Below are 13,373 nucleotides of genomic sequence, written 5' to 3' on the forward strand. Positions count from 1 at the left end.
GTGTTGCATCTCCTGCGCTTGCACGGGAAGATGCCAGATGAAGAAGGGCTGTTGGGGGTGATTGAGGAGTGGACCAGTGTGTCGCGGATGGAGCGGTCCCTTCGGAATGCTGAAAGGGGAGGTGAGGGGAAGATGTGTTTGGTGGTGGGATCACGTTGGATGTGGCGGAAATGGCGGAGGATGATCCGTTGAATGTGAAGGCTGGTGGGGTGAAAGGTGAGGACAAGGGGAACCCTATCGTGGTTCTGGGAGGGAGGGGAATGGGTGAGAGCAGAAGTGCGGGAAATAGAACAGACATGGTCAAGGGCCGAGTCAACCACAGTGGAGGGGAATCCTCGGTTGAGGAAAAAGGAAGACATGTCATAAGCACTGGTATGGAAGGTGGCATCGTCAGAACAGACGTGGCGGAGACGGAGAAGCTGATTTTCAGGTCCCAGTTGCTACACAGGTTGGTTGAAAGAATCAACAGTAATGGCGGCTGCAATACCCACAAGCACCCGCGCTCCAGAAAGCGCTCCGGCCGCCGCGCTGAGTTGTGGCTGACACTGCGCATGTGCCCCATGGCCCCGCCCCCTCCTGCTCCACAGGCACCCGGCCCGCAACGCGCATGCTCAGCACACACCCTGGGCCCCTGTCAATCATCCGCCTGCGTGCTGGGCCCCTGAGCTCCAGGCTGCTGTGCGGGGCTTTCTTTGTAAAGTCGGTGTTGGTTAAGAGCCGCAATCAGTGAGGGAAAATGAGTTTTCCCCCAGATCCGATTGAGATCAGAGGAGGGGAGAGAATAAAGGGGAATCCAAACCTGAGAGTCTGCCGATCCAGGCCCCAAGCGGAGCTTCTTCAGTTTGGCGGAGCGCGCTCCAGGGACACGTGACCCGGGCCATTGATGGGAGCTTCCGACCAATAGGGAGCGAGTGGGGCGGGGCTGGAGCAGCAAGCCGGTGGAGGGTCCTCCAACCAATCGGGGAGCCTGAGGGGTGGGACTTGCGCCGGCTGATTGGGACAGAGGAGGCTGACGGGAGATTTAATTTAAATTAATTTAATTTAATTTCCCGCCTGCTCCAACCGCCCACCCTGCAACGTCACGCGTCGCCGGCGTGCACTGACACTGAGCTCTCCACCAATGAGCGAGGGGAGGCTGAGCCTGGAGGACCGACTGAGGGGCTTTGGTCCTCCAACCAATCGCGGCGAAGGAGGAGGCGGGACCTGGAACTGGCTCATTGGACGGATCGGCCCACCGTCATTTTGTAAAGGGGCCTGGTCAGGATCTGTGAGCCTGGGAAAGTTTATTTTTAATGTTCCTTTCACATTTTACAGCTCAAACTAATTTTGTTTTGCAGTTCGTGTTTAAATTGATGAAGCAGAAACAAAAACCCTCTGGAGCAAATACTTGTGAGTAAAAATACTTTTTCTCTCTGAATTAATTTTTTAAATATTAATTTTCAGCGTTTTAAATTATTAATTTCAAGCACTTTGAGAAATATGGGAGTGGGAGGTTCTCTTAAAGGGACAGGCACTCTTTTTCTATGTGATTTTCATTAAAGGGACCGTGTCCCTGTGGATGACTGATTTTAAAGGGACAGCGTCTCCCTTTCTATAATAATGTATATATAAGGGACTGACATTTAAAGTAGGGCAAATCCCCTGCTTCCATGAGTGCTTGGCGAGAAATCAGGTGCTGTTTGCTCTCGCCCACTCCCAATTTCCTGCCATGGGACAGAAAGCAGAGAGTAGTGGTGAATGGTTTATTTTCAGACTGGAGGGAGGTAAACAGTGATGTTCCTCAGGGATTGGTATTAGGACCAATGTTCCCTTTATCTTTTTTGAGGTGCGTGGCCCCTTTAACAGGCTGTGCAGCCCATTCAAATTTCCGCGCATGCACGTTTTTTTCCATTTATAGGGCGGTGAGCCGGCTGCGCGGGACCTCCAGACCGCTGCGTGGCCGCGCAACTTAACGAGAACGTTGATTTGGACCACTGCTTTTTTTGATATATATTAATGACCTGGACTTGGGGATACTGGGCATAATTTCAAAGTTTGCAGAGGACACAAAACTCTTAAATGTAGCAAACAATGAGGATAGTAACAGACTTCAGGAGGATGTAGCCAGACTGGTGAAATGGGCAGAAACGTGGCAGATTAAATTTACTGTAGAGAAGTGTGAAGTGATTCATTTTGGTAGGAAGAATGAGGAGAGGCAATATAAACTAAATGGTCCAGTTTTAAAGAGGGTCCAGGAACAGAGAGGCCTCGGGGTGTATGTACACAAATCTTAGAAGGTGGCAGGACAAGTTGAGAAGGCTGTTAAAAAGCAAACGGGATCCTTGACTTTATTAATAGAGGAATAGAGTACAAAAGCGAGCAAGTTATGCTAAGCCTTTATAAAACACTGGCTAGGCTTCCGCTGGGCACTTGCTACCACAGGGAGTAGTTGAGGTGAACAGCATAGATGGATTTATGGGGAAGCCACATGAGGGAGAAAGGAGTGGGAGGAGATGTTGATCGGGTTAATTGAAGTAGAGTGGGTGTGGAGCATAAACACAGGCATGGACCAGTTGGGCCGAATGGCCTGTTTCTGTGCTGTACATTCTATGTAACACTATGAACAGTCAATCGAAGGGAATCATCAGTACAACATTCTTAAAGATTAAACAGCAGTACAAGAATTTATAGAACATTCATCCATTCCACGTTCATGTCACCCCAGCTGTCTGCAGAGCCCTGCGCTATAGAACAGTGTGAACTCACTGGTGTTTCTTCAGGTCCTTCGGCCATTTAAAGCTCTTACCACAGTCAGAACATTTACATGGTCTCTCATCAGTGTGAGCTCACTGGTGTGTCAGCAGGTGGGATGACCGAGTGAATCCCTTCCCACACACGGAGCAGGTGAACGACCTCTCCCCGGTGTGAACTCGCTGGTGTCCATTCAGATTCCCGGAGCTTTTAAAGCTCTTCCCACAGACAGAAAATGTAAACGGTCTCTCCCCAGTGTGATATCGCAGGTGTCTCACCAGGCTTGATGACTGAGTGAATCCCTTCCCCCACACAGTGCAGGTGAACGGTCTCTCCCCATTGTGAACTCGCTGAAGTGTCAGTAGGTGGGATGACTGAGTGAATCCCTTTCCACGCACAGAGCAGGTGAATGGCCTCTTTTCTGCTCTCCCCAGCTGGTGTACCTTCAGCTCCTGGGACCTTTTAAAGCTTTCCCCACAGTCGGAATGTTTCACCGGCCTCTCCCCAGTGTGAACTCACTGGTGTGCCAGCAGATTCGAGGACCGAGTGAATCCCGTCCCACACACTGAGCAGGTGAACAGAATCTCTCCTGCTCTCTCCAGCTGGTGTCTCTTCAGATCCTGGGACCTTTTAAAGCTCTTCCCACAGTCAGAACATTTAATGTGAACAAGCTGCTGTCTCAGGAGGGTGGCAGAATGAGAGAATCGCTTCAAAAAGACGGAGCAGATCAATGGTCTCTCATTGGTGTGGACAAGCTGGTGTCTCAGCAGCACGGAGGATGCAATTAATCCCTGCCCACACACGGAGTGGGTTAAAGGTCTCTCTCTAGTGTGATCTTGCTGGTATGCCATCGGAGCGGATGACTGAGTGAATCCCTTCCCACACACGGGGCCGGTGAATGTTCTCTCCCCAGTGTGTAGACACTGGTGTCGCTTCAGGTACTTGTAGATTTTGAAGCTCTTCCCACACTCAGAACATTTAAAAGGTCTCTCATCAGTGTGAACGCTCTGGTGTATCAGCAGATTGGAGGAGCGATTGAATCAGATCCTGATGAATCGAGCAACTCTGTTTGATCTTGAGGTGATGTTTGGTCTGAGCTTCCTGTCTGTAAATGCTTCACTTCTAAAACCCTGTAAAAGGAGTGTAGAGAGCGGTAAGAGGGAGAATGTTGCCTCATGTCCCCCTTTCCCAGCCCAGGGGCAGTGAAGCTGATTTTCAGACCCCAGCTGCTGCACAGGTTACATATGAATTAGGAGCAGGAGTCAGCCTCTTGACTCCTCGAGCCTGCTCCACCATTCAATAAGATCATGGCTGATCTGATTACTCCACTTTCCCGGCCTATCCCCGATAACCTTTCACCTACTATTCAAAAAAGGTGTTAGAGAGAAAACGGGGAATTATAGACTGACATCGGTCGTGGGGAAAATGCTAGAGTCCATTATAAAAGATGTAATAGCAGAGCACTTGGAAAACAGTGACAGGATCGGACAAAGTCAACATGGCTTTACAAAAGGTAAATCATGCTTGACTAATCAACTGAAATTTTTTAAGGATGTAACTGGTAGAATAGATCAGGGAGAACCAGTGGATGTGGTGTATTTGGACTTTCAGAAGGCTTTCGATAAGGTTCCACATAAGAGATTAGTGTGTAAAGTTAAAGCACATGGGATTGGGGGCAAGGTACTGATTTGGATAGAGAACTGGTTGGCAGACAGGAAGCAAAGAGTTGGAATAAACGGCTCTTTTTCCGAGTGGCAGGCAGTGACTAGTGGGGTACCACAGAGATCGGTCCTAGGACCCCAGCTATTCACAATATATATTAATGATCTAGACGAGGGGACTAGATGTAATATCTCCAAGTTTGCAGATGACACAAAGCTGGGTGGGCGTGTGTGCTGTGAGGAGGATGCTGAGAAACTCCAGTACAATGTGGACAGGTTGGGTGATTGGGCAGATGCATGGCAAATGCAGTATAATGTGGATAAATGCGAGGTTATCCACTTTGGTGGCAAAAACAGGAAGGCAGATTATTATCTGAACGGCAATAGATTGGGAGATAGGGAAGTTCAACGAGACCTGGGTGTCCTTGTGCACCAGTCGCTGAAGGTAAGCATGCAGGTGCAGCAGGCAGTTAAGAAGGCAAATGGTACGTTGGCCTTTGTAGCGAGAGGTTTCGAGAACAAGGATGTCTTGCTGCAGTTGTACAGGGCCTTGGTGAGACCACACCTTGAGTATTGTGTGCAGTTTTGGTCGCCTTATCTGGGGAAAGATGTTCTTGCCATGGAGGGAGTACAGCGAAGATTCACCAGACTGATACCTGGGATGGCAGGAATGACGTATGAGGAGAGATTGGGTCAATTGGGCTTAGACTCGCTGGAGTTTAGAAGAATGAGAGGGGATCTCATTGAAACTTATGAAATTCTAACAGGACTAGACAGACTAGATGCAGGAAGGATGTTCCCGATGGCTGGGGAGTCCAGAACCAGGGATCACAGTCTAATGATAAGGGGTAAGCTATTTAAGACAGAGATGAGGAGGAATTTCTTCACCCAGAGCGTGGTGAACCTGTGGAATTCTCTACCACAGAAGGCAGTGGAGGACATTTCAGTAAATATATTCAAGAAGGAGTTAAATATATTTCTTAAGGCTAAAGGGATCAAGGGATATGGGGAGAAGGCAGGGACAGGGTACTGAATTTGGATTGTTGCACTTCCCCTTCTCCCAATCTATTGCTGTTCAGATAATAATCTGCCTTCCTATTTTTGCCACCAAAGTGGATAACCTCGCATTTATCCACATTATACTGCATCTGACATGCTTCTGCCCAATCACCCAACCTGTCCAAATCATTAAAACATAGAAGATAGGAGCAGGAGTAGGCCATTCGGCCCCTCGAGCCTGCTCCACCATTCAATGAGATCATGGCTGATCATCCAAATTCAGTACCCTGTCCCTGCCTTCTCCCCATATCCCTTGATCCCTTTAGCCTTAAGAAATATATCCAACTCCTTCTTGAATATATTTAATGAACTGTCCTCCACCGCCCTCTGTGGCAGAGAATTCCACAGGTTCACAATAATTTGGGTGAGGAAATTCCTCCTCATTTCAGTCCTAAATGGCTTACCCCTTATCCTTAGACTATGACCCCTGGTTCTGGACTCCCCGGCCATCGGAAACATCCTTCCTGCATCTAGTCTGTCCAGGCCTGACAGAATTTTATAGGTTTCGATGAGATCCCCCCTCAATCTTTTAAACTCCAGTGAGTATAAGCCCAATCGACACAATCTCTCCTCATACGTCATTCCTGCCATCCCAGGTATCAGTCTGGTGAATCTTGGCTGCACTCCCTCCATGGCAAGAATGTCCTTCCTCAGATAAGACGACCAAAACTGCACACAATACTGAAGGTGCGGTCTCACCAAGGCCCTGTACAACTGCAGCAAGACATCCTTGTTACTGTACTTGAACCCTCCCGCTACGAATGCCAACCTACCATTTGCCTTCTTAACCACCTGCTGCACCTGCATGCTTACCTTCAGCGACTGTTGCACAAGAACACCCAGGTCTCTTTGCACTTCCCCTTCTCCCAATCTATTGCCATTCAAATAATAGTCTGCCTTCCTGTTTTTACCACCAAAGTGGATAACCTCATATTTACCCACATTATAGTGCATTTGCCATGTTTCTGCCCAATCACCCAATCTGTCCAAATTGTAATGGAGTTTCACGACATCCTCCTCACAGCACACCCTCCCACCCAGCTTTGTGTCGTCTGCAAATTTGGAGATATTACATCCAATTCCCTCATCCAGATCATTAATATATATTGTGAACAGCTGGGGTCCTAGGACCGATCCTTGCGGTACCCCACTAGTCACTGCCTGCCACTCAGAAAACAACACGTTTATTCCAACTCTTTGCTTTCTATCCGCCAACCAGTTTTCTATCCAAGTCAATACCTTGCCCCCAATCGCATGTGCCTTAATTTTGCATGCCAATCTCTTATGCGGGACCTTACTGGAGTTTCTCGGCATCCTCCTCACAGCACACTCGCCCACCCAGCTTTGTGTCGTCTGCAAACTTGGAGATATTACATCTAGTTCCCAAGAATGTAGGTAGGAATAGACTGGACAAGGGGAGAAAAAATAGAGTTGAGATAGGAAGAGATTAGTTCCGTGGGGCAAAAACAGGCTGAATCGATGGGTCTACTAGGGCAGCCCTGTTTGTGGATCTTGGGAAGGAGGTAGAAGTGGGCTGTGCGGGGTTGGGGGTCTATGAGGTTGACAGCCATGGAGGGAAGATCTCCAGAGGAGACGAGGTCAGTGACAGTCCTGGAAACAATGGCTTGATGTGGTAGTGCGGTCATGGTCCAGGGGGATGTAGGAGGAGGTGTCAGAGAGTTGGTGTTCAGCCTCCACACAGTAGAGGTTGGTTCGCCAAACAACAACAGCACCACCCTTGTCAGCAGGTTTAATGACAATGTTAGGGTTGGATCAGAGCGAACGGGATCCTGCGAGCTCAGAGGGAGGGAGGTTGGAGTGAGTGAGGGGACCAGAGAAATTGAGACACAATGTGGACACTCTGGTGTGTCAGCGGGTGGGATACACCAGGGAATTCCTTTCCACACACTGAGGTTGACTCTAATGATCGAGTATGTTCCAACTGACAACGGCTTAAGTCTCCTGAATTCATTACTGAATTTATTAGTGACTTATATTTATGGCCCCTTAAATATGATGAGATTCTGTTAAGCTGACCAGTATGTTGTTGTACTTTGTCTTTTTCTGATGAATGAAACATTACTGAGCCCCTGTACCCATGTTATGGGATGAAGTGCCAGACAAGTAAAGACACAATGTCTGGGTGTGAATCTAATAATAACCTCACGGACCGTATAGGTGTGATAACCAGACGGGCTTGTGGTTATAGTCTGGTCACAGATGGACTAAATTCCCTGAATTAGCAGGAGTTCAGGAGGCGGTCAACCGACGGGTCCAAACAATCCCATTTCCTGAGCAGTAACCAAGCTTGTGTATAAGAACAGGCCACTTAAGCCATTGTCAGTTGGAACAGACTCGAGAAGATCGCGCGTGAATCCACTGCACTTCTATTCTCCAGATTGAGGGAATTATCACCCGATCTGTGTTATGCAGCGCTCTTAATAAAGCCTGGAGAGACAATTTGTGTTCCTGTGACCTTGACTGTCTCGTATCTGAAACCCTGGGACTCCCGATCATTAGAGTCAACCTCAGTGTGTGGAAAGGGATTCCCTGGTGTATCCCACCCGCTGACACACCAGAGTGTCCACATTGTGACTGTGGTGGGTCGATTCCACTCATTTCCTGTAAACCTGTTTTTTAAAATCTGAGCCAGTGTGTTGTGAGCCAAAGAGCCTTGTGTCCAATGAGGGAAATAAAGGCCCACAGCCTCCCCTGGCCCCGGGCCCTGAACAAGGGACTGGAGAAACTCGCTGTCCTGTGGATCAGACAAACAGCCGGCGCTAGTCCTGCCCCTCGGGCTCCCTGATAGGTTGGCGGACCTGCCGCCAGCTCGCTCCCCCAGCCCCACCTCACTCGCTCCCTATTGGTCAGAAGCTCCCGTCAGTCAGGCCGCTGGTCCGGGTCACGTGTCCCTCACCGACTTTACAGAGAAAGCTCTGCGTGGTCACCGGGCGGAGCTGCAGGTCGGTGGGAGCGGGGTCGGGAGATTAATAATCTGCGGGTAGGCCGCACTGCAGGGTTTATAAAGTTGGAAAATGGTCTCAGGCCCGAATGAGATCCAGCGGCTGAATGTGTTCCACCGGACGGCAGCGGTGAGGCTTTTTCTCGGTGATAGGCCTGGCTTAGGCGCTGCCATCTTGGTGGAGGTAAGACAGACCGGTTCCTGCTGCAACAAGGTGCATGCGCAGCCATCTTTCTACAGGTACAAAGAGTGGGCGGGGTTTCAGGGTCCCAGTGACCAGGAGAGACAATCATTGACTCATTGATTTTATTCTCACTCTGCACACAGCAGGTGGAGAACTGAAGGTTTCAGGGTCCCCGTGACCAGGAGAGACAATCATTGACTCATTGATTTTATTCTCTGCACACAGCGGGTGGAGAACTGAACCCAACCAGAGTAGAGGGAGGGGGAAAATTGGGAGTGGAGATAATAAATGTTGGAGATGGTGCGATGGGTTTGGATTTCAGCACAGGGAGCAGGGAGAGTGTGTGAGACGGGGATTTACAGCTTTGGGGTTAAAGTGTTATTTTGGTCATATTTCTAGATTTGCCATTTTCTGCTCACAGGGCAATCACAGTGCACTGACCAACACCTCAGCTTGTCAGAATAGGGCAGGTGGAACCGAGCCAGAGGCAGCTCTGGGACTTCATCTTCTGAGCATTGGGTTGGGAAAGAAGAATTCCATTGTTTATTGGGCCCTGGCGAGCACTGACCTCCCTCCCACAATTTTAATATTTTGATGCATCTGTCTATTTATATACTAGGAATGTTTTAATTACTTTCACAGCAAAATGCATTTATTATTAAACTTCCACAGAAACAACTGTGGTAACAATTGAATAAAACTCAGAGAGTTGTCGGGAGCTGGAACGCTCGACCTGAAAAGGTCATGAGCTGATTCCATCAATGATTTTAAAAGGGAGTTGGGCGGGTACTTGAGGATGAGGATCTTACAGGGTTACGGACAACAAGCAGGGATGTGGGACTAAGCACGAGTGCTCTTTCTAAGAGACAGCACAGGCACGATGGGCCGAATGGCCTCCTTCGTGCTGTACTTTTCAATGATTCTATGAAAGCTAACAGAACAAAACAAAGAAATGATCTTCCTTGGTTATTGATCATTTCACTAAATTTCAACAGAGTTCTCTATACACCAACAACAACTTTTTTAAAAATTCATTGATGGGATGTGGGCGTCGCTGGCTGGCTAGGCCTGCCTTTAGTGCCCATCCCTAATTGCCCTTGAGAAGATGGTGGTGAGCCGCCGCCTTGAACCACTGCAGTCCATATGGTGTAGGTACACCCACAATGCTGTTAGGAAGGGAGTTCCAGGATTTTGGCCCAGCAACAGTGAAGGAACGGCGATACTGGTCCAAGTCAGGATGGTGTGTGGCTTGGAGGGGAACTTGTAGGTGGTGATGTTCCCATGCGTCTGCTGCCCTTGTCCTTCTAAGTGGTAGAGGTTGCGGGTTTGGAAGGTGCTGTTGAAGGAGCTTTGGCGAGTTGCCGCAGTGCATCTTGTAGATGGTACACACTGCAGCCACGGTGCGCCGGTGGTGGAGGGAGTGAATGTTTAAGGTGGTGGATGGAGTGCCAATCAAGCGGGCTGCTTTATCCTGAACAGTGTCGAGCTTCTTGAGTGTTGTTGGAGCTGCACTCATCCAGGCAAGTGGAGAGTATTCCATCACACTCCTGACTTGTGCCTTGTAGATGGTGGAAAGGCTTTGGAGAGTCAGGAGGTGAGACACTCGCCGCAGAATTCCCAGCCTCTGGCCTGCTCTTGTAGCCACAGTATTTATATGGCTGGTCCAGTTCAGTTTCTGATCAATGGTAACCCCCAGGATGTAGATAGTGGGGGATTCAGTGATGGTAATGCCATTGAATGTCAAGGGGAGATGGTTAGAGTCTCGCTTGTTGGAGATGGTCATTGCCTGGTACTTGTGTGGTGCGAATGTTACTTGCCACTTGTCAGCCCAAGTCTGAATGTTGTCCAGGTCTTGCTGCATATGGACACGGACTGCGTCAGTATCTGATGAATCTCGAATGGTGCTGAACAGTGTGCAATCATCAGCGAACATCCCCACTTCTGACCTTATGATGGAGGGAAGGTCATTTATGAAACAGCTGAAGATGGTTGGGCCTAGGACACTGCCCTGAGGAACTCCTGCAATGATGTCATGTGATTGAGATGAATGACCTCCAACAACCACAGCCAACTTTTTTTGTGCTAGGTATGATTCCAACCAATGGAGAGTTTTCCCCTTGATTCCCATTGACTTCAGTTTTGCTAGGGCTCCTTGATGCCACACTCGATCAAATGCTGCCTTGATGTCAAGGGCAGTCACTCTCACCTCATGAGTTCAGCTCTTTTGTCCATGTTTGGACCAAGGCTGTAATGAGGTCAGGAGCTGAGTGGCCCTGGCGGAACCCAAACTGGGCGTCAGTTAGCAGGTTATTGCTGAGTAAGTGCCGCTTGATGGCACTGTCGACGACACCTTTATATAGAGCTTTTAAAACATCTCAAGGCACTTTACAGTAGGGTAATAAGACAACAATCGACACACATATTTTGTTTGTGGTCCAGTGCACTGACACAAAGTTCCTTCACAACTGTAACAATTTTATTGCTGTTGCTGTGAAGGCTGTGCTCGCTCTGCTCGTACAACTGGTCTCCAAAGGAGGCAAAACAGGACTAATGCTGCCGAGCTCAGCTCTTTTTGATCAGAAAAAATCAACTGTTTCGCCTTGCCAGGAAATGCACAACAGAGGCAGCAGTGCTCATTGGCTGCCCAGGAAAGTCCTATTTAGATTAAACTCCTTCACCCAGAGGATGCTGAGATTGTGGAACTTGCTGCCACAGGGAGTAGTTGAGGCGAAGAGCATGGATGTATTTAAGGGGAAGCTGGATAAACACATGGGAGAAAGGAATAGGAGGAGATGCTGATAGGGTGAGATGAAGAGAGATGGGAGGAGGCTCGTGTGGAGCATAAACACCACATGGACCAGTTGGGCCGATTGGCCTGTTTCTGTGCTGTACAATCTGTGTAATTCTATGTAATAAGAGAGGAGAGAATGTTCCATAGAAACTAGAATTATCTGTTCTGCACTTTAATCCTGAACTTACAGTGATGTCTTTTGTAAACAACTTTTACAGGGAATATCATCGCCTTTGAATGTGGAAGGAGAAATGTTTGCCTGTTCTGTCTGTGGGAAAAGATTTCAAAGATCGGTGTGACTGGAAAAGCACCGAGACACACACACCCGAGTGAGAGTGTTCCAGTGCACTGACTGTGGAAAGAGCTTTAACCAGTTACACAGTCTGAAAAAACATCACACCGTTCACAGCGGGGAGGAACCGTGCACGTGTTGTGTGTGTGGATGAGGCTTCAACCGATTGTCCAACCTGGAGAGACACAAGGACACCCACACCACGGAGAAACTGTGGGAATGTGGGGACTGTGGGAAGGGATTTAGCTCCCCGTCCCGGCTGGAAACTCATCGATGCTGTCACACCGGGGAGAGACTGTTCACCTGCTCCAAGTGTGGGAAGGGATTTAGTCAGTCATCCCACCTTCTGACACACCAGAGACTTCACACTGAGGAGAGACCATTCAGTTGCTCTCACTGTGGGAAGAGGTTCAGGCAGTCATCTCACCTCATTGAGCACCAGTGCATTCACACTGGGGAGAGACCGTTCACCTGCCCTGTGTGTGAGAAGGGATTCACTAATTCATCCACCCTGCTGATACACCAGCACATTCACACTGCAGAGAGGCCATTCACATGCCCCGTGTGTGAGAAGGGATTCACTAATTCCTCTGACCTTCTGAGACACCAGCGCATTCACACTGGGGAGAGGCCATTCACCTGCTCCGTGTGTGGGAAGGGATTCAATCAGTCATCCAAACTGCTGACACACCAACAAGCTCACACTGGGGCGAGGCCATTCACCTGCTCCGTGTGTGGGAAGAGATTCACTAATCATCCAACCTGCTGACACACCAGCGAGTTCACACCGGGGAGAGACCGTTCACCTGCTCAGTGTGTGAGAAGGGATTCAATCAGTCATCTAACCTGCTGAGACACCAGCAAGTTCACAAGTGACTGCAGAGGTTCGATTCTGCTGTTATTGCTGCTGTTAATCACATCCAGGACTGAACCATGTTCATTCTGACAGTTGGGGTTTGTTTCTGCTGATGTTAATAACCCCTATAACTGGGCTGGATTTTAATATTCTGGATATATAGCTGATTGAGTTGTCGGGGCTGCAGAGTCCCTTTAAGTACTGCTGTCTGATCTTTCCCCTTAATTTCTGATGAGTGTTCCTGAAATATTTTACAATAAAATTATGAACTTTTATTCAATCGTATATTAATCTTTGCTATAAAATCGACAATTCATTGTCTGAAAGATTCCATTATCATCTCCAATTAGGAAGTGCTGATTAATCCTCGCTGACAACTCTTACTCACTTGCACATTACACAAAGTGGCACCTCCAATATCCACCAGAAAGAAGGGGAATGGGAATTGGTGGAGAATCGAGAGTCCCCAAATGTTGCCCCTCCCGTCTGGTACAGCAATCCCCTCGGCACGGGAATGGAGGCAAGTCCAGTTATAGTGTGTGGTAAACCACTGTTATTGTTGTTCACCGTTGTTGTTGTTGTTGTTGCACACTGTTGTATCTATGCATGCCTCAGCTGGCTCTGCCCCTGGCTCCACCCACATGCCCAGGTATAAAGGTGACTGCTCTGCAGCCCCCTGCCTTCTTGGAAACCAGTCAACCACGAGAGGCATGCTCTGTTCTTTGTTAATACATGCTCTGTTCTTTGTTAATAAAAGCCTTTTAGTTACTCTCCTAACTCTCCGTCTTTTATCAGTAATTGACAGCGCATCAATTTTATTAACAAAGACAAAATGTCG

The 13,373-nt window shown here is 48.5% G+C and overlaps 1 protein-coding gene, 1 long non-coding RNA gene and 1 pseudogene across 3 annotated transcripts in view; all 3 read left to right on the top strand.

The window, feature by feature from the left end:
• The window catches only part of LOC147091836 (uncharacterized), a 1,030,142-nt gene that overhangs the window by 614,307 nt on the left and 402,462 nt on the right, over window positions 1-13,373 (top strand). The window lies entirely within an intron of this gene.
• LOC147091855 (uncharacterized) lies at window positions 197-10,752 on the top strand. The gene is made up of 3 exons (XR_015075237.1): window positions 197-448; window positions 1,338-1,389; window positions 10,446-10,752. It is a non-coding gene; the product is annotated as an uncharacterized LOC147091855 (long non-coding RNA).
• The window catches only part of LOC147091856 (uncharacterized), a 57,463-nt pseudogene continuing 55,296 nt past the window's right edge, over window positions 11,207-13,373 (top strand). The window contains exons 1-2 of the transcript XR_015075128.1: window positions 11,207-11,219; window positions 11,835-12,540. The product of XR_015075128.1 is annotated as an uncharacterized LOC147091856 (transcript). The remainder of the gene's footprint in view (window positions 11,220-11,834; window positions 12,541-13,373) is intronic.

This window comes from Somniosus microcephalus, unplaced genomic scaffold, assembly GCF_052327205.1.
Source record: "Somniosus microcephalus isolate GS21.2 unplaced genomic scaffold, FLI_Smic_1.0 unresolved_chr3, whole genome shotgun sequence".
Lineage (NCBI taxonomy): Eukaryota > Metazoa > Chordata > Chondrichthyes > Squaliformes > Somniosidae > Somniosus > Somniosus microcephalus.